General features: G+C 41.4%; 1 protein-coding gene across 2 annotated transcripts in view; it reads left to right on the top strand.

The window, feature by feature from the left end:
- The window catches only part of RAB27A (RAB27A, member RAS oncogene family), an 84,079-nt gene that overhangs the window by 10,963 nt on the left and 49,566 nt on the right, over nt 1-23,550 (top strand). The window contains exon 2 of one of the 2 annotated variants that reach the window (XM_012469805.2): nt 7,188-7,307. The gene's annotated coding sequence lies outside the window, so the exon portion shown is untranslated. Of the gene's footprint in view, nt 1-7,187; nt 7,308-7,413; nt 7,503-23,550 lie in introns of those variants that run through there. The other variant, XM_012469808.3, reaches the window with a different exon arrangement.

The raw sequence follows: 23,550 nt of genomic DNA, 5'->3' as shown, positions 1-23,550 counted from the left end.
GTCTTTCAAAGCAGATATTACCCTTCATTTTACAGATGATGAAACAAGTTCAAGAGGATTAAGTAATTTGCCCGATGCTGGGATGTGGTCTTCAGGGATGCAGGACTTTGAGTGCTATAACTCAGACAGTCCCCACTAAACGATGATGGTTGGTTCCACTGTCACCCAGCCTACTGATCCACAATCGATAGTGAGGCCAAAGGGTTCTGAGTTGGTCAGATGGTTAATATATTGAAAATTGCCAACCTTCCTTACAAGGCAACTTTCAGAACATTTTTTGGTGCCAATTTTCCTTCATTTTACACACAGTTCTAATAACCTTGGTTATTTGGTTTCCAGGTGCCTTGTCAATTAAAAATAGCACATCGGAAAGGCTAGGGGTTGTCCCAGGAAGGTATTACTGTGGTGAAGGGTAGCTGCCTGATTGACAGCAAAGGTGAGCGGGGGGAAGAAGGAAATACAAATTAACAGAAGACACGAAATCAATACAGTTGTCAGGAGCCATTTATTGTGGGGACAAACATACCTTAAAAAGAATAGCTATTATTGAAAATTTTCTTTGTGTCAAACACAGTTTTAGGTACTTTATAGGTATACATAATTCAATCCATACAAAACAATCTTTTTTTCTTTTTTTTTGAGATGGAGTTTCGCTCTTATTGCCCAGGTTGGAATGCAGTGGTGCGATCTCAGCTCACTGCATCCTCTGCTTCCTGGGTTCAAGCGATTCTCCTGCCTCAGGCTGCCGAGTAGCTGGGATTATAAGCACCCGCCACTATGACCAGCTAATTATTTAGTATTTTTAGTAGAGATGGGGTTTTACCCTGTTGGCCAGACTGGTCTCAAACTCCTGGCCTCAAGCAATCTGCCCACCTCGGCCTCCCAAAGTGCTGGGATTACGGGTGTGAGCCACCGCGCCTGGCCAAATTTAACAAGGTTGTACGTGGACATTGTTCTACAAGGCCTGTTACAAAAACCCAGTAGACGCCTCTCCTGCAGCCCATTTCCTGCTCCCCAGAGTTAACCACTGAACTCTTGCAGTTAGCTGACTTTGCTAATAGTTTACACACCTAGTGTTTAAATGACACATTTATATTTCTATGGTCAATTTTTCAGTAATTTTTTTAGCTGCATTATCTATTGATACTTTATTACAGAAGAAGAGAATTTAGCTTATTCTTCCATCTACCCCTGCCACAAGTGTACCATTTTCATCTCCTCTTTCTCCCCAAATAATTATAATTTTAGTTAAATCAATATGTCATGGGGCTGGGCGTGGTGGCTCACGCCTGTAATCCCAGCACTTTGGGAGGCCGAGGGGAGTGGATCACATGAGGTCAGGAGTTCAAGACCAGCCTGGCCAACAAGGTGAAACCCCATCTCCACCAAAAACACAAAAATTAGCCGAGTGTGTTGGTGGGTGCCTGTAATCCCAGGTGAGGCTGAGGCAGGAGAATCACTTGAACCAGGGGCTGGAGGTTGCAGTAAGCTGAGATTGTGCCACTACACTCCAGCCTGGGTGACAGAGCAAGACTCCTTCTCAAAAAAATAAGAGTATGTCATGGGCTCATCATTTTTATTTTTAAGCCTTCCCTCATGGGTTGGGCCGAATCCCCAGAGAAGACCACTTTAGCCACCTGCCTGTGGAGTATGCCTGCATTTTGGGAGTCCAGTTACGCTGGTGAGAAGTTGGGGGTAGTGGGGTGTCTCAGTATTTACTATGTGATGTCTCACTGCCTACCCCTGTCTCCACCGAAGTTGGTGTGCCTCAGAGACCCTCTGAGGGTTTTGCCCTCTTCAGAGGATAAATTTTTGACTTCAGGCAGAGATAGAGAAGTCACAAGGCTGGCAAGGGTGGGGACTGGGATCTAGGGGCTGAGTTTGTTCATTTGTTCCTTTGCTTTCTCGTTCGTTCTTTCCTCCCCCTACTTAATAATTTATCTTTAAAAAACTACTTTATGGAGGTATTATAGACATATAAAAGGCTGTACATATTTAATATGTACATCTTGATGAATTTGGGGATAATTATTCACCCCTAAAACCATAAGGTCATAACATATCCATCACCCCAAAGTTTTCTCCTGCCTCCTTTATTATTATTGGATTTTTGTGTGTGTGGTAAGAACAGTTAACATGGGATATATCTTCTTAACAGATTTTCAGTTTATAATACAGTGTTATTAGCTATAGACACTATACTATATTAATAGTTTTTCAGAACTTATTTATTTTGCATAACTGAAACTTGTTTTCCTAACTATGACCTTCCCATTTTCCCCTCCTCCCAGTCCCTGGCAACCATCATTCTGCTCTCTGCTTCTGTGACTTTGAGTACTTTCTTTTAATTAAAAAAAGATTCCTTTTTAAGAAACAAGATCTTGTTCTGCTGCCCAGGCTGGACTGTAGTGACGTGATCATAGCTCACTGCAGCGTCGAAATCATGGGGTCAAGCAACTGTCACACCTCAGCCTCTTGAGTAGCTGGGGCTATAGGAGCAGCCACCGTGCTTGGAGAGTTTGACATTTTAGAAGAAGAAATGAAATAATAAAGATCAAAATGAAATCCCAACTACTCGGGAGCCTGAGGCAGGAGAATTGCTTGAAGCTGGGAGGTGGAGGTTGCAGTGAGCTGAGATCATGCCACTGCACTCCAGCCTGGGAGACAGAGTAAGACTCCATCTCAAAAAAAAAAAAAAAAAAAAAAAAATTAGCCATTCTGGCAAATGTGAAGTAATCAAAATCAATGTGGTTTTGATTTGCATTTCTCTGATGATTAGTGATGTTGAGCACTTTTTCACTCACTTGTTGGCCATATTTTATGTCTTCTTTGAAAAAATGTCTATTCAGGTCTTTTGCCCATTAACATTTTTATTTTCTTTTGGGGGATATTTTTTTGATATTAAGTTGTATGAGTTTCTTGTATATTTTGGATATTAACCCCTTATCAGATGTACATTTTTCCCCCCTTCTATAGGTTGCCTTTTCTTTTCTGTTTTTGGTTTTTTGTATTTTTTTTGAGGTGGAGTGTCACTCTGTCACCTGGCTGGAGTTCAGTGGCATGACTTCTGCTCATTGTAGCCTCTGCCTCAGCCTCCTGAGTAGCTGGGATTACAGGTGCCTACCACCGTGCCTGGCTAATTTTTGTATTTTGAATAGAGACAGGGTTTTGCCGTGTTTATCAGTCTGGTCTCGAACTCCTGACCTCAGGTGATCCACCTGCTTCGGCCTCCCAAAGCGCTGGGATTACAGGCCTGAGCCACCATGCTCAGCCAGTTTTGTCAATTTTATTTTTTCAAAAAACAGCCTCAGTTTTATTGATCTTTTCCATTTTTTTAAAGTCTCTATTTCATTTTGATCTTTATTATTTCATTCCTTCTTCTAACTTTGGGCTTAGTTTGCTCCCTTTCTTCTAGTTTGTTGCGGTATAAACTTAGGTTGTTTACTTGAGATCTTTCTTTTTTCTTAATGTAGGCATTTATCACTATGAAATTCTCTCTTAAAACTACTTTTGCTGAATCCCATGAAATTTTAATGTGTGGTATTCTATTTTCATGTATCTCAAGATTTAAAAAAGTTCCTTTTGATTTTATTTGGCCCGTTGGCTGTTCAGGAGTGTGTTACTGAATTTCCATATATTTGTGAAATTTTCAATTCTCCTCTTGTTATTGATTTCCAGTTGCATATCATTGTGGTCAGAAAAGATATTTAATATGACTTCAGTCTCTTAAATTTGTTGAGACTTGTTTTGTGGCCTACTGAATACTCCATGTACACTTGAGAAGAATGTATATTCTCCTATAGTTGGATAGAAAGTTCTGTATATGTCTGTTAAATCCATTTGTTCTCTAATATTGTTCAGACTGCTGTTTCCTTATTGATTTTCTGTCAGGATGATCTGTTCATTGTTGAAATCAGGGTATTCAAATCCCCTACTATTATTATATGGTTATCTATTTCTCCTTTCAGTTTGGTGAATATTTGCTTTATATATTTGGGTACTTTGATGTTGGGTGCCTACATGTTTACAACTGTTACATCTGCTTGATGAATTCACTCCCTTGTCACCACACAACTAGCTTCTTGGTCTCTTGTGACTGTTTTTCACTGGAAACCTGTTCTGAAAGAAGTATAATCACCCCTGCTCTCTTTTGGTTTACATTTGCATGAAATATTTTTTTCCATCCCTTCACTTCCAGTCTGTCTGCCCTTAAATCTAAAGTGACTCTCTTTCAGGCAGCAAATAATTGTATCTTATTTTTTTATATAGATTCTGTCATTCTATGTCTTTTATTTATTTTTATTTTTGAGATGGAGTCTTGCTCTGTCGCTCAGGCTGGAGTGCAGTGGCGCCATCTCGGCTCACTGCAACCTCCGCCTCCGGGGTTTAAGCAATTCTTATGCTTCAGCCTCCTGAGTAGCTGTGGTTACAGGTGTCTGCCACCTTGCCCAGCTAATTTTTTTTTTTTTTTTTTTTTTTTTGTATTTTCAGTAGAGACAGGGCTTCACCATGTTGGCTAGGCCTGACCTCAAGTGATTTACCTGCCTTGGCTTCCCAAAGTGCCAGGATTACAGGTGTGAGCCACTGTGCCCAGCCTCTATGTCTTTTAATTGAAGAATTTAATACATTTACATTTAAAGTAATTATTGATAGATAGAGACTATGCCATTTTGTTCATTATTTTCTATTTGGTAATTCTTTTATTCTTTTCTACTTCTCTTGGTGTGCTGAGCTGCTTTTTAAGCAGATGACCACCATTGAGTCTGTTTTGAGTCTGAAATTTTCTGTCCCCCAAATTCCAGAAGTTTGGGGTTCTGAATACTTGAGACTTTCTGGAGCTTCTGTGATGAGTTGCTTCTTAGATTTCCCTACTGGCAGATAAAGAATCAGCTTTCTCGGTCTGTTAAGCCGTTACCTCTAGTCCATCTACTTTCTAGCTTCTACCTTTTTGTTGATTCCATTACCTAATCTTTGTCCTTGTGAGTTTATGTCTAAAAGAAATAAAACATTCTTTGTTATTAGTGAGATTTTGGGAGGCAGCAGAACTGCATGTACACGTTGGGCATGCCATCTTTATTCTGCGGCGGAAAGACATTTTAGAAAGCTTTCAATGCAAAAGCATCCAAAAAAGGTTTTGTTGCTTTAAGCAGACTGTGAAAAATGGTATTGTCCTAATTTCACTTGCTATTCAAAGTGTAGTTCCAGAATTAGGAATGTCAGTATTACCTGGGTGCTTACTAGAAATGTAGACTCCTGGTCCCCCCCTACAGGAATATTGAATCAGAACTGGCATTTTGAAAGATCCCCAGGAGATTCCTATGTATGCTAAGGGTTGAGAATTGCTAATATGAACTTGTAATTAAAGGAAGTTAAGTCTAATGAATTTTAATCTAGGATTTAAAAATCTTGGTACATTTTCTTACTAAATTATTCTCAAAATTCTAGAGGTTGCTGTGAGATATAAAAGAGAAAGGGGTGCATTTTCGTGAGTTTTCATCAGGTATGAAACAAAAATTCCATTTTGTTCAGCGTGAGAAGAGGTATCAGACTGGTTGTGCTCAGACTTTTCTTAGTTGCCCACTGTTCTTGAGGCTGGTGGTGGTATTTTTAGATTGAACAGATTGAGTCTTCAGTCACACTTTGAGCTTCCAGAATGAAAGTGTAGCTTCTCTTAGAGGCAAGGGATAGATTGATTAGTTATATGTCCAACATTTTACCTAATAATTAGTAAGTGCTCAATAAGTGATTGTGGGGTGAATGAATAAAAAACAAGATACAACCCCTGTCTTCAAGATTGTCACATACCAACAATAAAGATCAAGAAATAAAATGAATAATTAGCATACAAGGGTGACCAGTTCTAGAAATAGGAAGCATAGGGAAGGTGCATTTGGTTCTGCATTGCTGGCACAAGGAGCCAAGGAGCTGAGTCTCTTGGTGAACAGAGCCTGGTGGATTTAGAGCAGCAGCTCTCACACTTTAGTGTGTAGCAGAATCACCTGGAGTGCTTGTTGAACCAGAGACAGCTGTGCCCTATCCTCAGAATTTCTGATTCAATGGGGTGGGCCCAAGAATGTGCAATTCTAATAAGTTCCTAGAAGATGCTGATAATACTGGTCTTGGAACCACAGTTTGAGAACCACTTAACTTAGAGAATTACAATGTGTTCTGGTGGCTGCACTCTAGCAGCTTATAGGCAGGAGGCAGGTGATACTGAAGGCAGAAGCCTAAGAAGTAGGGATTTTATTGTGGAGATTGTGGGGATCCATTGACAGGAGAGTGATGGACTCTCATTTGCCTTTTGGAAAGATCACTTTGGGTGTCGCGTGGAGGAGAGATCAGAGGCAAGAATACGTGGGGACCAGAAAACCAAATAAGTAGTTTAATTACAGCCATCCAAGAAATAATACAAACTTGGAGTGAGGGCGAGACGATGAATATCCTTAGGACTTGTTGGCCAATTAGAAGTGGGAGGGGCAGAGAGGGAGGAGTTAATGAGAACCATCGGATTTCTGGCTGTGTGTTTTGGGATTGTGTGATTCAAGACAAAGGAAGAGAAGTGGGTTTGAAGCAAGGTTATGGAGAAAAGCAAAGTAGGTAAGTTGAGTATAGGACATGTTGAATTTGAGGTGCCAGCAAGATATCTGGGTGGACTCCATTTTAGGCAGTTTTACTTACGGAATTGGAGGCCAGCTGCAAGGTCTGGTAAGTAATCTAACCCCATCCCTCCTGCCACTTCCATTTGATCTTCCATATTGTTTGTTTGGATCAGGCATTGGATTTGTAAGCAACAATGTGAATATAACCTTTAAGGGCCTTGAGAACACAATACTTTTCAAAATGTTTTCTCAAGAAAACAGGTGTTCTACTTTTTTGATTCATGGCATAAGTGGGAGGAAGAAAGAGTTGAAGTACTGGTCTTCTAACACCAGAAGTTAATAAAGCCTCCCTCTGTCTGAGAGGCCAGGCGAATTGGAACCTGGTAAGCTTGAAAGGGGCAAAAATCACTTGACTGGTCTGCAGTGCCATATGACGAACAGCTGAGACTAATTAGCTGGATTGTGGGTTTTTACAGCGATGCCTGTTTCGAAAGTTGATGGAGCGAACCGCTTTTCAAAAGGCTCTTTTGAAAAACTTTTGTAAGTAGGCCATTCTGACTTTAATGTTTTTCTTTGTCTTAACGTTAGATAAAAAGTAACCTTCCTGAAGAGGACATGTGATTGGAAGTTGTCGATTGTTGAAGTCTTGGTAACTCCAGTCTCTAACATTTTAGAAAATCACAACAAGCGTTTCTCTACCCTCTCAAGGTATGGTTTTGTAGTTATCTTTTTTTTTCTTTTGGTAGTGGTTTTGAGCTCTGTCATGTCAATTTTCATGTGCTTAAATTACGTGCAATGTAACATAAAATACCATTGCATATATTATTTTTAAACTAAAGACTTCACGATGTCTGCTGAATTTCTTGGGATTAGTTTGAAAAGTGCATTTTCGGTGACCAACAAGTGAGTATGCATACTGACTGCATTCTTCCTTTCTTTTCTGTACTTGAATAAAGTAACATAAGTTTTTACTTTCAGGTAATACGTTGAATATGAGAGCTAATTAAGACATTGAATTATTTCTGAGTCTTGCTTATCCTCTGAGGGTTGTTTGACAAAAATTCAAGCTTATTGGTGTTTTGTTTTTGATGGTGTTAATAGCTTTTTTTTTTTTTTTGAGACAGAGTCTCACTCTGTCACCCAGGCTGGAGTGCAGTGGCACAATCTCGGGTTACTGCAACCTCTGCCTCCCAGGATCAAGAGATTCTCCTTCTTCAGCGTCCTGAGTAGCTAGGACCCCGCGCTATCATGCCTGGCTGAATTTTGTATTTTTAGTAGAGACAAGGTTTCACCATGTTGGCCAGGGTGGTCTAGAACTCCTGACTTCAAGTGATTCACCTGCCTTGGCCTCCCAAAGTGCTGGGATTACAGGCATGAGCCACTGCACCTGGCCTAATAGTGTTAATAGTTTTAGTGGAGGACTGTAAGTGTGTATTTTAGTATAAGGTTTATTTCTTCTAGAAATTAAATCTGCTTTAAAATTAGTGTTAATTCTGTTAGGTTTGATAAGGGTATTGTTGTTATGCAAGGACATGTCCGTATATTTTAGAGATGCAAAGTGAAGTATGCCGGAGTGAAAGATCTGGTTGGTGAGTGTGATGGGAGGTTTCATTATAGAATTCTCTCTACTTCTGAATATTGTATTAGTTTACTAGAGATACCATAACAAAGTACCGTAAACTGGATGGCTTTAAAACTATGTGATTTTAAAACCAGAAATTTATTGCCTCACAGTTCTGGAGCCTGAAATTCCAAGGTTAAGATGTCATTGGGTTTGGTTCCTTTTGAGGACTGTGAGGGAGAATCTGTTCCAGGCCTTTCTGCTTAGCTGCGGATGTCTGTCTTTTCATGTCATTCTCCTTGTGTTCATCCTCCTTGACTTTTCATGTCATCCTCAACTGTGTTCACAGTTCCTCTGCTTGTAAAGAGACCATTGGGATGGATTAGGACCTACCCTAATGAACTCTTTTTAACTTGATCACCTTTATAAAGGTCCTAGCTCCAAAAAACATTGTATTCTGAGGTAGTGGGAATTAGGGCTTCAACATGTGAATTTTAGGGGAATACAATTCAATCCATAACTGGCATGTTTGAAAAGTTTCATAATACGACGTTTTAAAGATTTGACTCAAAATGCATGCAGTAAACATTTGTTAAGCCCAGTGCCTGGACTGTGCTGGATATTGAGTGTGTGAAGATGCATAAGACATGATTCCTGCCCACTAACCCATGGTTTAATCAAATACAGGGATCTAACTTTGTGAATGTGCATGTATTTACATATTGCTTCCATTGAGTTGTGTGTCCCTGGAGGCACAATCAGGGTCCTGACACATGGACAGCTTAATGTCCTACAAGAGACACCTGGAGGCTGGGCACGGTGGCTCAAGCCTGTAATCCTAGCACTTTGGGAGGTGGAGGGGCTTGGATCACGGAGGTGAAGAGTTCAAGACCAGCCTGGCCAACACAGTGAAACCCCGACTCTACTGAAAACAGAAAACTTAGCTGGGCATGGTGGCGTGCACCTCTAATCACAGTGACTCAGGAGGCTGAGGCTGGAGAATTGCTTGAACCCGGGATGCAGAGGTTGCAGAGCTTAGATCGTGCCACTGCATTCCAGCCTGGGTGACAGAGTAAGACCTTGTCTTAAAAAAAAAAAAAAAGACATGTGGAAGGGCTCCCTTCCCCTGAGCTCCCATAAGCATAGGTTAAGAGAATGGAAGGACTTAATGTTCACCTAGTCCATTCTCCTCATTTCCCAGATGAAGCAACTGAGGCTCAGAAGTGCCAAAGTCATTTGCTGATTTGTATTAGTGCCAAGACATCCTTCAGGGTGGCTTCCATTCCAGCCTGCTGACCAAACAGTACATTATTTTGTGTTCTTTGCCACAGACTCATGCTTTTCACCTGGGAAGGAACCCCCAAGCCCCATTATCAGAAGTCACTGTGGGAAAGAGCCTTGATAAAAAACTGACATTCTCTGTCAAGATACTTGGATCATAAATACAAAAAAAAAAAAAGGATGTTTTGGGGATGAGTGTTTACTCATGAGGACATTTATCCATAGAATGAAGTTGGATTTAATACATTCCAAAGGAGTTTATCCTCTTCTTGGCTGCTCTCTCTGTCTCGTACCACTTTCTCTTTGTCCCTTCTAGAAATAGAGTTAGGTCGTAGAGATATGACCCTGCAGCCATAAGAATACAAACAACCATTTTTTCTTTCTCGGTGCTTCTGCTGCCCACAAGACAGGAACTGTAGCAGAAAGGGACGCTCTGATGAAACCTTGCTGGCTGGCAGGTTGGCGCCATGGCAACTAGGCTGCCTCTCTCTGCGGCTGTTTCCACTTCCTCTCTCTCTGGACCCGTTGTACCTACGTGCTCAAACTGGAAACTGTCTTCTCCCTGCCTCCATTTCTGTTTTTACTCCTTAGAACTAAGGCTTCTTGAGATATCTGTTCATCTTTTGCTATTATTCCTTTCTTCCTCCCTTTGAACCTGTTTGATTTAGAGCCAGAGCTCAGGCTATGGCATACATGATAGCTGATGAGTCATATGAAGCCCATTAAAAACAAAAGCTGATTATCTCAGGAGGGGAGCCATTATTTATTTGCACTGTCTATGCAACAGCACGTTTTCTTGTACACTTCTGGTGTTACTGCAGCGTGGCTGGGGCCCTGACCTCTTAGCAGAGGACCCATGGTGTAGGCTGGGGGGCAGGTAGGGGAAATGGGTGATGAACGACATGGGGCACTGCTTGAGAGATGAGCTAGCTTTGCTGCTGCTTCTCTGGAGGCAGAAGCTGCTTTGCTCAAACACGGGTATAAATCATCCTTTCAACAGCTGAGAGCATCCATTTTTTTGGTTGTTTTTCTTGTTTTTCCTGTTTTATACTCTATCTGGCTTCCTTTCTTGATGACATAATCTAAGCTGGAGTCCTTTAGCTATCCTTTAGCTAGATGGTAAATCCAGCAAATAGCTAGATGGTAAATCTTTTCATCCAGCAAATAGTGAATGGATCCACCATTTTCATACGCAGAAGGTCCAGACCACTTCAAGTGTGACCTCTGTGCTGTGGCAACTGAGCCAGCTTGTGGACCATCACTGCTTGAAAAAACTCCTTCCTAGTGTTTTTCTTGGATCTCTTGCTGCTGCTTATATTTTTGCTCTCTCTTCACTCTAAATGCCCATCTCTTTTTTCCCATGGCCTCAGGAAATACAATCATGTTGATGACACTAGAATTCATAGCTATCTTCTTCTTAACTATCATTCTAGTGTCGTCAACATGGTCTGTTTTCCAAATGCCAGTTAAACACAACTTACTTGATGTCCCTCAGACATGAGAGACATTTAACTGGTTGTGTACCATACAGTGTAATGTGATCGTTGAGAGTGTGTCTGAGTTCAGATCTCGGTTCTGCCACTTCTGGCTATCTGACCTTGGGCAAACTTATTAACCTTTCTGTGCATTGTTTTTTTTCATCTGTATATTAGGGACCTTATATGGTTGTCGTGAAGAGTAAATGAGTTGGTACTTGAAAGGATTTAAAAAAGTGCTCAGTGGTAGTCACGATAATTATCATCTTCTCAAACCATCTTTTTCTTTTTCAGTTAATGACACACCATTTATTTACCAAACCAAAAGTTTTGGTTATCTTTAATTTCTGTACTAGTCTGTTAAGAAGTTATGTTGATTTCCACCTCCTAAGTGTATCTCAAATTAATCCCTTCTTCTTCATCGCTACTGTCACTGACACAATTCAAACCCTCAAAATCTCTCTCCATATGTCCTAGCCAGTTCAAACTGTTATATCAAAGTACCATAGACTGGGTAGCTTACAAACAACAGAAACTTATTTCTCACTGTTCTAGAGGCTGAAAGTCTGAGATCAGGGTGGCAGCATGCTAGGATTTTGGTGAGAGCTCTCTTCCAGGTTGCAGACACTGGACTTTGCACTGTATTCTCACAAGGCAGAAAGACAGCTCGCTGGCCTCTTCTTAGAGGCGCAGTAATGCCCTTCATGAAGGATCTATCCTCCAAACCTAGTTACTTCCCACGGACCTACCTCCTTAAACCATCACATTGGGCATTAGATTTCAACATACAAGTTTTGGGAAGACACAAACATTCAGTTGGTAACATTAGAGCCTCCCGTTGCTCTATGTCCGTTCTCCATGTGGCTGCCATAGAGATCTTTCTAAGGCACACATCCCATGCTCCTCTCCTGCATAAAAAGCCTGTGGTGGCCTTCCCTTGCCCGGAGGGTAACACACAAACTTTTTAGTGCCATGTCACAGTCCTTTTAGGCCTAGGTCCCAAACACTTTCCCAGGTTTTCAGTCTGGGTTCTAGACACATTCTCCCTGACCTCCATGCACCCCTTCAGCCGTGTCCACTGCTGAGGTCCTTTAATGCATTGTAAGTAACCTTAGTCTCTTAAACCGTTGCAAGTGCAAACCCTCAAATCCTTACCCACTTGCATCAGTCAGCCCAAGACATGTTCCTTTCTGATGGATTTAAACCTGGTCTATTATTATTATTATTTTTGAGATGGAATCTTGCTCTCTCGTCAGGCTGGAGTGCAGTGGCGCAATCAGCTCACTGCAACCTCCGCCTCCCGGGTTCAAGTGATTCTCCTGCCTCAGCCTCCTGAGTAGCTGGGACTACAGATGCGTGCCACCATGCCCAGCTAATTTTTGTATTTTTTTTTTTTTCTTGAGATGGAGTTTCACTGTTGTTACCCAGACTGGAGTGCAATGGCACGATCTTGGCTCACCACAACCTCCGCCTCCTGGGTTCAAGCAATTCTCCTGCCTCAGCCTCCCGAGTAACTGGGATTACGGGCACGCACCACCATGCCCAGCTAATTTTTGTATTTTTAGTAGAGACGGGGTGTCACCTTGTTGACCAGGATGGTCTCGATCTCTTGACCTCGTGATCCACCCGCCTTGGCCTCCCAAAGTGCTGGGATTATAGGCGTGAGCCACCGTGCCCAGCCAATTTTTGTATTTTTAATAGAGACAAGATTTCACCATGTTGGCCGGGATGGTTTCGATCTCTTAAGCTCATGATTCACCCCTCTTGGCCTCCCAAAGTACTGGGATTACAGGTGTGAGCCATCGTGTCCAGCCATTTTTTTAAAAAAAAATTTGAACATCGGGTATTCCTTACCAAATTCCATCAAAAATCAGTTATGTGTTTTGGACTGGCATCAAGAATTATTTGCTTGTAGTTTCTGTTATCTTTAAAGGATAATGCTTATTTGGCTGACATGTGAGGTAAAGTCCTTCCCCACATTATCCTGTGCACTGTGTAATTTTAGTCCATTCACAGTTGTCACTTGTCCCTCTGTGTGCCTGGTCAGTCACACTCTGACTTGAGTCCTTGGCTCACATGCCCCTACGTGAAGTTTTTCTGATTCCCTCTTTAGGCATCGTGGGTTCCTTCTCCCTCTGGTGCTGTCTCCCCAGCCTCCCATCTCACTGACGGCTTGTGCATACTTCCGTCATAGTTCTCCTTTCACTGCATTTTCTTTGGGCATTTCCACAAACAGCTCACCTATTAGACTGTTGCTCTTTTAGAGCCACATTCTTGGTTCTTAATGTAGTGGCATATCCACAATGCTTGTTTGTTAGATGTTTAAGTGATATGCTCATAAACTGCTCCCCAAATTTCAGTCATTCAAACCAGGCTCTCACCCTCCTCAATGGCATGAAGCTTCACTAGTGTATCTTTGGATCATTGGTGGAGGCCAATTTACTTATCAAACCTCATTTAAAATTATTAACAGCCTTGGATAGGTATGTGTATGCTGTTGTGCATTTAACTTTGGTTATATTTGAAGGACATTTAATATATATTTTTTGGGAAAGACTGTCATATGTGTTGTGAACACTACAACCCTTTCCCACATCCTCCTATCCTTTGTAATTTAATTTCACATTTGTCATTTGAGCCAAGTTTATTTTTCTCTAAACAACTGAAAATTTCTGTTAAAAAACAGATGCCCATCTATTCTAGCTTGTAGAGGTTGGAAAATGTTTAAAATCTAAAAGTGATTAAACGTTTGTAGAAATCACCAAATAAAGATTTTTGTCTGGGTGTACTGACTCAAGCCTGTAATTCCAGTAGTTTGGGAGGCCGAGACAAGCCGATCACCTGAGGTCAGGAGTTTGAGACCAGCCTGGCCAACATGGCAAAACATGTCTCTACTGAAAATAGAAAAATTAGCTGGGTATGGTGGTGTATACCTGTACTTCCAGCTACTTGCGAGGCTGAGGCAGGAGAATCACTTGAATCCAGGAGACGGAGGTTGCAGTTGGCTGGGATTGTACCACTGCACTCTAGCCTAGGCAACAGAACGAGACTCCGTCTCAAAAAAAAAAAAAAAAAAAAAGAAACAAAAACAAATGCTGGCTATTGTTGAGGGACTCTTTAGAGTCAGGTGTGAACTAAATGTTGTATTCTCTTATGATGTTTAATGTGGTTTTTTGTAAGACTAAAGACTCCAGAATTCTGTTACAGAGTTGTTTTCTGATTTGTTTGTTTGAATAAGTGCTCCTTTTCATTTCTAGGTGATGGTTACTGTAACATCTTTCCTCAAATATATGCATTTCTTAGAGCTAAATAAAATACAGAGTTTAGGACAGTTCATTTTAGACTAATGAAAAAAGTTGGCAAAGTTTTTTTAAGTGGGTCCTAAATTATTTAAAGACTGATTTTGGGTAAGGTCACCTCAAGGACCTGGCACCTAGTAGGTATTTCACTTTTTAGCCATTCAAATATGTATATATTTATATTTTTGAGACGGAGTCTCGCTTTGTTGCTCGGGCTGGAGTGTAGTGGTGCGATCTCAGCTCACTGCAACCTCTGCCTCCCAGGTTCAAGCAATTCTCTTGTCTCAGCCTCCTCAGTAGCTGGGGCTACAGGCACACACCACCATACCTGGCTAATTTTTTGTATTTTTAGTAGGATGGGGTTTCATCGTATTGGTCAAGCTGGTCTTGAACTCCTGACCTCAGGTGATCCACCCACCTTGGCCTCCCAAACTGCTGGGATTATAGGCGTGGGCTACCACACCCAGCCTCAAATATTTATTAATTACCCTGAGAACTACCTCCCTTCCCTCTCTCCTACCCTCTGGTGAATGCAAAAGGAAGAAACAGAATGACTTTGAAAAAGAAATTCTAGGTAGAAAGTATGAGAAAAGAGAAGAAACCAGGAAAGTGAGAGAAGAAACTAGAAATAAAAATATCAAAGGCAGAATAAATATAAAAGCTGGTAAATTAACAGATTAAGGGAAAAAGTAGCAATCTCCTTGATACATGCAGAAACAAAATGTGATAAAGTTGACACCCATTCATAATGCTCATACTTAGCAAACTAGGATAGATGAACTTCCTTGACCTGATAAAAATACGTACCAAAAATCTACAGCAAATGTTATTTATTCTTAACAGTGTAACATTAGAATCGAGACAAGACTGGGCTGGGTGCAGTGGCTCACACCTGTAATCCTAGCACTTTGGTCGGCTGAGGCGGGTGTGTCAGTTGATGTTAGGAGTTCCAGACCAGCCTGGGCAAGGGAGGCTGGGGCAGGACAATCCCCTGAGCCTGGGAGGTCGAGGCTGCAGTGAGCTGATTGTGCTATTGCACTCCAGCCTGGACAACAGAGTGAGATCTTATCTCTCAAAAAAAAAAAATTAAGATGTTTTTTGTATTTTTAGTAGAGATGGAGTTTCACAATGTTGGCCAGCCTGGTCTCAAATTCCTGACCTCATAATCTGCCCACCTCGGCCTCCCAAAGTGCTAGGATTACAGATGTGAGCCACCGTACACAAAAGATTATTTTTTCAGAGTTTATTTTTTAGAGTAGTGTTAGGTTCACAGTAATACTGAATGGAAAGTACAGTTTCCATATATTCCCTTCCTCCCTAACACCCCACATACATGCACAGCCTTCCCCGTTATCAACATCGCATACCAGCATGGTACGTGTGTTACACGTAATGAACCTGCATTGACACATTGTCATCCGAAGTCCATAGTTTAGATTTGAGTTCACTGTTGGTGTCATAGTATTTTCTATGGTTATGTATACAAATATATAATGACATCTATCTATGTTATAGTACCACACAAAATAGTTTCACTGCCCCAGAAATTCTCTGTTCCCCGCTTATTCATCTCTCTCACTTCCTTCACTCCAACCCCTAGTAACCATGGATCTTTGTACTATCTCCATAGTTTTGCCTTTTCTAGAATGCCACGTAGTTGGAATCATACAGATTGGCTTTTTTCCCATAGCAGTATGCATTTAAGATTCTTCCATGTTTTTTCATGGTTTGATAGCTCATTTCTTTTTAGCGCTAAATAATTTGACTTGTCTGAATGTGCCACAGTTTATTTATTTATTCACCTACTGAAGAACATCTCGTTGCTTCTGAGTTCTGGGAATTGGGAATAAGGCTGCTATCATACATATCTGTGTGCAGCTTTTTGTGTGGACGTGAGTTCTCCCTTCATTTGGGTAAGCGCCACAGAGTGTGATTGGATTATATGGTGAGAGTAAGTTTAGCTTTGTAAACAACTGCTTATAACTGTCTATAACAAAGGGGTTGTACCATTTTGCATTCCTACCAGCAGTGAAGGCGAGTTCCTGTTCTTCCACATCGTCACCAGCATTTGATGTTATCAGTATTTTGGATTTTGGTCATTCTGATAGGTATATAGAAATATCTCATTCTTATTTTAATTGGCATTTCTCTAATAGCATATGATGTTGAACACCTTCTCATATGCTTATTTGGCATTTGTATATCTTCTTTTGTGATATTTGAGAATATTTTTGAAGGCACTAAAAATACATAAATAGATGGTGAAATATACATGTACATGGGTAGGTAAATTAAACATCATAAACATGTCAATCTTCTCAATTTGATCTATAGATTTAAGCAATCCCAGTAAAAATCCCCGTATGGTTTTTGAGGAACTCAGATGGAAGTGTGAAGGGGCAAGTATGCCCATGGTAAGGTGGCTGCCAGTCCTACCAGATATGAAGTTACATGTTAGTGTCATAGTAATTAAGGCATTGATGGCATTGGCCCAGGGATGGTCAAAATGACCAGTGGAACCAAATGGAAAGCCCTGAAACAGGTCCATTCATTTATTGCGTATCACTGGGGAAAGGATAATTTTACTCAATAAATGGTAAATAAATGCATACCAGCCTGGGCAATGGAACGAGACTCTGTCTTAAAGAAAAGGAACCCAGTAGAAAAATAGAAAGAATACAAATGTGCCATTTTAATAAGAGGAAACTAAATGGCCAAGAAATTAATGAAAGATGCTCACAGGCATTAGCACTCAGAGAAATGTGAATTTAGATCACAATGTGTTACCATTTTGAGACGTCTGACAACAAACACCACATGTTGGTGAAGATATGAAGTTGGGAGTATAAAACAACTATATTGGACAGCAATTTGACATTATCTTGTATACTGAGCATGTGTGCATAGATATAGCCAGGAATTTCATGCTGTGACACCTGCCCTAGAGGAGATGATCTCCCCCTGGTGTGCAATGAATTGGTTCAGATGTGTTGAGATGTTGAACTGCTCGTCCCTCAGGGTGCCTGGGCAGGGCCTGGCCTTTCTGGGGCCCTCAGACCTGTTGCCTTTGATCAAAAGCGTGTGCCCTAGTAGGGCATACAAATATAATGAACAAGGTTGGAAAGCAATTTTCTAGAGAAACTCTTGCTGGTGTGCATTAGGAGACATGCATATACATATAGCAGTGTGAAGTGAGAACAAAAACACTGTAGACTTGGTATAGTTAGTGAATTCTCCTTCTCAGAAAACCCAGATACATTATGTACAGAAGGGTTCTAACCTATTATTTCTTAGTGTCAGTGAAACATTAACAGTGAAACATTAGAATGAGTGAATCATTAGAAACATTAGAGGGCCAGAGAAGGAGCAGAGGAAAATGATACTACTATTCCTCTCAACTGTGTGTTTTCTTTTCTTTTCTTTTTTTTTTTTTTGAGACTGAATCTCACTGTATCGCCCAGGCTGGAGTGCAGTGGCATGATCTTAGCTCACTGCAACCTCCGCCTCCCCAGTTCAAGTGATTCTCGTGCCTCAGTCTCCTGAGTAGCTGGGATTACAGGCGCCCGCCTGCACGCCTGGCTAATCTTTGTATTTTTAGTAGACAGGGTTTCACCACGTTGGCCAGGCTGGTCTTGATCTCCTGACCTCAAGTGATCTACTGCTCTTGGCCCCCGCAAAATGCGGGGATTACAGGCATGAGCCACCACGCCTGGCCAGTGTGTGTTTTCAATGACATACACGCAGATGGGTGGTAGATGATGATGGGCAAGGCCTAAGTTTCAAATCTGAGGTGGTGACTATTGCAGGCTCCTAAGAGGAGTGAATGCCGTGTGGGTACAGGACATCTAGCTGTCTTCCCTGACATTTCCTTTTTACTCACTGCCAGATAAAGAACTTTACAACAGAGAGATAGTATCTGGAAACCAAGTTTAATCAGAACAGCAGGGACTGCCCATCATGTCCTGTGTAATTTAGTTTGGCTGAGAGCGTCCTGCTGTTATCCTTGGTTTTGTTCATCCTGAATTAACAGCGTGTTCCCTCTTCTGTGGCTTGTACAGTCATGGCCTTGTTTTTGGAACTTTCACTGTTGGTACTCTGCATCTGTCTCAAGGACAGAGGTAAATGTGGGCCACAGGAAATGGGGATGATTTTCAGGCATTTCTCAGTGATGCGGCTTTGAGGATCTCTCACACTGAACCTGCCCTAATCCAATCTCATCATCTTTGTCTTCCAAAGATCTGATACCACTCACAAACAGCTTATGCCCACTCCAACTCTTTCCTTCCCCCACTTCAAATGTCCTGCTTCTGTCTGCAACATTATTTTGGTCTCCTGGCCACTTAGATTGTATTCTTTGGTGTTGTCTTTGCTGTGTCCTTTTCCACCCACTGTGGAACTCTGTTCCTTAAAATTAGTGTCTCTTGGATCCCCGTCTTCCCATTCCTATGCGGCTGTCTTCATCTAGGCTCTCATCTGCAAGGAGTGAGAGGGACAAGGGACAGCTGTCACCATGACCCCACTTAAATTTTCTCATGACTAAGTTTTGAACTTTGAATGTAGAATCATACAGCATAGAATGTCTCTGTTGGAGAGAGACCATTGAGGTCAAACCTCTTATTTCATGTTTGAGAAAACAAGGCCTGCAGAGGGATGGTGACCTATGCTGGGTCTACGCAGATGGTGGCAGAGGAACCCCATATACCAATGGATTAGTTGTCCTGCTCTCCTCAACTTGCCACATTACCTCATGAGCATTCTTTTGAGTTTACAGCCAGTTTTCTCCTTAGAGGATTACGTCTTACTCACATTGTATCCTTCGAAATGATTAGCAAGCCACCTCATTACTTGTTAAATTGAAGTCAAAACATGCCCTTGCATGAAACATGCTGTGTATCCTAGTCCTCATTATCTAGGTGAATCCTGCCTGGCTAAGGTGCTTAGCTCAGGTCCTGGCTCTTGCTTTGAGTCATGGTCATATTGCTCCCTCTTTCTTTCTTTTTTTGAGACAGGGTCTCACTCTCACCAGACTGGAGTTCAGTGACACAATCATGGCTCACTGCAGCCTTGAACTCTTGGGCTCAAGTGATCCTCCTACCTCAGCCTTCTGAGTAGCTGGGACTGCTGGCACAGGCCACCTCAACTTGCTAATTAAAAAAATTTTGGTGGGAGGGACAGAGTCTCGCTTTGTCACCCAGGCTGGAGTGCAGTGGCGTGATCTAACAGCCTCTCATTATGTTGGCCAGGTTGGTTTGGATCTCTTGGGCTCAAGGGATCCTCCCACCTCAATCTCTTGAATAGGTGGGATTACAGGTGTGAGCCTCCATGCTGGACAGATTGCTCCCCTTTTCTGACCTCCCAGGCTGTACTTGACTTGTAAAACAACCATCTTACATGTACCAAGGAGTTTACAGTTTACAAAATGCATTTCATGTAATGTACCCTTTAATCCTTCCAATAATCTTGTTAGATAAATATTCCCATATTGAGGAAACGGTTGGGGGAAGCTGTCTGGCTCACCACAGTTGACATAGCTAGGAAGGAAGTAAGCAGAGTTCAGGTCTTTTGACTTCAGGCCCCTTTCACTTTTGATACCTTGTGCTGGCCGATCTACGTGGTGTACCAGATGTTTTTCTCCCTGATAATACTGTCTTATCTGTCCTTTTTTGTAAATGAGTACATCATTCTACCTCACCCTGGTTACCAACTTCTCGAAGAGAGTGGCTGGATCGTATGTTTCTTGGCCATTCATAGTTGCTAGTGAGGGAATGTGTTCTCTTCTCAGGTCCATGAGGGGGCGTAGTTTTAAGGGCAAGAATTTCCCAGCGGCATGCTCCCCTCCCATCTCTCTCCATCCAGGAGATTTAACGGTTTATGTTTGAATTTCGTGGACGCAGGAAGAAACTAAAAGTCAGTCACCCCAGCGGAAGTTTAAAGGAACTCCTTTCATTGGCCAGAGGAACTTGGGAAGGTGGGAATTTCTCCCAGGATAAATTCCCCTGCTCCTTCACCCACGCAGAATTTCCAGCTTTCTGAAATCCCCTCCCACACGGTGGGAGCGCCCTTTCCCATTTGGGATTTTCCCCTCTGGAATCCCCTTCCACACTCTGTTGAAGTCTTTATCTTCTTCTCCTTTCCTTCTCTTTTCTCTACCTAAATAAAATCATCGTTCTACAACACTTCTTGGGTCCAATATTTACTTTTACAAGCATAACGGTGAACCTGCAGTGGTCCCATCGCTTATTATTTTAAAAATTGAAGACCAAGAACCCACAGCATTCTCTTGGGGAAACTGTGCCTCATCAGCACCCCCCAAAAAACCCGGTTACACTAGTACAGTACTGGATAGGTAGTAATTGCTTACCAAATACTGTTGAATTGGATGCAAATATGGTTTAATTATCAAAAAAACACAGCTATCATTGGAGTCCTCAAACACTTTTTGAGTGACTCCTAAATAAAATTGGCAGGAAACAGAGGGAACCAGTGAAAGGAAAAGGCTATTAGAGGAAGCAGATGGTAGAAAAAAATGAGCATTTGAGTGACAGCTGGCCAGTTGTCTGTCCAGTGGTAAGGGATAGTGGACAAGCAATACACAAAATGAGACTCTTCAGGAAATATGCAACTGGACCTGAGAGATGAGACACACCCATGAGGTGGGAATGGGGTAGTTAAAAGTGGCATATGATATGTACAAGTTAGCCAAAGCATTCGTTCAAATGAAGAAACACTGATTAAAGGAATACCCCGAGGAGGCTGGATGTATGAGAACAGGCTTCCAGGGTGAGAGTGAAGTGGATAGATACGTAGTTTGGTTTCAGTTTTTGATTGTTCTGTTAATTACTGGAGCCATGAGGAAAGGGATACAAGTAGGTGAGGATGTTGCTGTTGAAGCAACTTCTCTTCCCTTTCTTCTACTATGCACCATCAGTAGGACCTCAGCCCTGAGCCAGGGCAGTCAGAAGTGAAGGAAAGAAAAATAATTACTCATGTCATCTGTGCACGGAGGTGTATAGTGATGAGCAACTCGCCGGATTTTCTGGTACTCCTTCCTTTAGCATATTCTTGTGCATTTTCCCCGTCAATCAAAGAGATGCTTTAGAAGTTCTAATACTTGGACAGCTAAATTGTTCCAACTCTGCCTTTTCCCAAAAGGGTCCCCAAAATCCATAGACATAAGCCCCAGATTCTGGTTTGAAAAGTCATGCTGCATTTTATCTTTATGTTTGGGCTGCTCCTGGGTTCATAAATATTTTATGCCTGAATGAAATGTAAAACCTCTTCCACTACAATACATGTGAAAAATGTCCAATTTCCTAATAGTAGAAGCCAACACATTTTGTTTTGTGAGTTTCTGTCTCCTAAAGAGAACATACAATAGGGGCCTTTTAGATTAGAAGTAACAGAGTATTAATATCTGTACCTTTCTGTGTCAGAATTTTTCAATTTAGAACTATAGTATAAGACCTAAAGGAATGTATATCTAAAATGCTTGCAAGCATCAGAAATTAATGGAAATTATTTCAAACTAATTAAAAATTATAATTTCTATACAGAATAATTTTCTCTATCATGTGCTGTGCTGTAGATTCTAAAAGAAAAATAAAAAACTTTTATTTCTTGGACATTAATATATAGTTGTAGAGTGATGCATCTAGGAAAGCAGATTAGTACCATGGAGGCTCACTGTTAGATGTGTTGGTTTATTTTCAATGCTTGATGGCTATATAGCAACTATATTTTTATGTGATAAGCAAATATATATAGGAAAGTAATAAAAGGCATATCATTATAATATTGCCTTCTTTAAAAAATAGGAAGGTATTTCTCAAGGTCAAAACTCTACTTACAAACCTTTGCAGCCAAATTTGTTGGTATGTAAAGGCTAACTTCATGCTTTAAAATGTGGACATACTAAAACGTGATTGTAGAGTTAAGACAGTGATTTTCATGTGTTGCTTTTGGATCATTTTTTTTTCTCCTTTATAGTTCTCTCTCTCTCATGCAGAATCTCATTTCACTCTCATTTAAAACATTAAGTGTAATATTACTTGTTTTTGCAATTTCCTCTGAACACTCAAACATAGTTTCTAAAGATTTAGTTAGTGCTTATCAATTATCCATGTTATAAACATGTGGATACTTACATTGTCATGGTTTATGCTCCTCTTGTCTACAATGTCCTTTATCCTCTTGGCTTGTTCTCTTCTGATTCATAGTCTCTTTGCTAACACAAAGTCTTTACTTCTGTGTTAGTAAATCTGTATTGAGGTTTATTCCGCCGCTCTTTTTTTTTTTAAACAAGGCTCTTGTTCTTTCTGAGTGGCCTGCTTATTTTAGCCCTTAAATTCTTAAACTCTAGGCTTCAAATATCTTTCTCAGAGGTATGTTAAGAAAATAGGAGCTTTTGGCTGGGTGCAGTGGCTCATGCCTGTAATCCCAGCACTTTGGGGGGCCGAGGCGGGTGGGTCATGAGGTCAAGAGATCAAGACCATCCTGGCCAACATGGTGAAATCCCATCTCTACTAAAAATACAAAAAATTAGCTGGTCACGGTGGCGTGTGCCTGTACTCCCAGCTACTCAGGAGGCTGAGGCAGGAGAATTGCCTGAACCCAGGAGGCAGAGGTTGCGGTGAGCTGAGATCGCGCCATTGCACTCCAACCTGGGTAACAACAGCGAAACTCTGTCTCAATAAAATAAAATAAAATAAAATAAAAAATTAGCTAGGTGTGTTGGCATATGCCTGTAGTCTCAGCTGCTTGGGAGGCTGAGGCAGGAGAATTGCTTGAACCTGGGAGGTGGAGGTTGCAGTGAGCCAAGATTGCGCCACTGCACTCCAGCCTGGGTGACAGAGTGAGACTCTGTCTCAAGAAAAAAGAAAAGAAAAATAAAATAGGAGCTTTATTTTCATAGATGGCCTTATCCCAGGCTTAGCTGAGGACAGAGACAAGGTATGGCCTTGGGGGACTAAGTTCTAACCTGGATGCTTGGCTTTCCATCTTCTTAGGGCAAGAAGAGGTAACTTAGTGAAGGAAACTGGTTGGAGCCTTTCTCTCTCTCTCTCTTTTTTTTTTTTTTCTGAGACAGAGTGTTTCTCTGTCACCTAGACTGGAGTACAGTTGCATGATCTTGGCTCACTACAACCTCTGCTTCCCTGGTTCAAGCGATTCTTCTGCCTTAGCCTCCTGAGTAGCTGGGATTACAGGTGCCCACCTCCATGCCTGGCTAATTTTTGTATTTTCAGTAGAGATGGGGTTTCACCATGTTGACCAGGCTGGTCTCGAATCCCTGACCTCAGGTAATCTGACTTGGCCTTCCAAAGTGTTGGGATTACAGG

This window comes from Aotus nancymaae, unplaced genomic scaffold, assembly GCF_030222135.1.
Source record: "Aotus nancymaae isolate 86718 unplaced genomic scaffold, 86718_ANA_hifiasm-v0.15.2.pri h1tg000062l, whole genome shotgun sequence".
Classification (NCBI taxonomy): domain Eukaryota; kingdom Metazoa; phylum Chordata; class Mammalia; order Primates; family Aotidae; genus Aotus; species Aotus nancymaae.
This window is presented reverse-complemented; position numbering and strand designations above follow the sequence as displayed.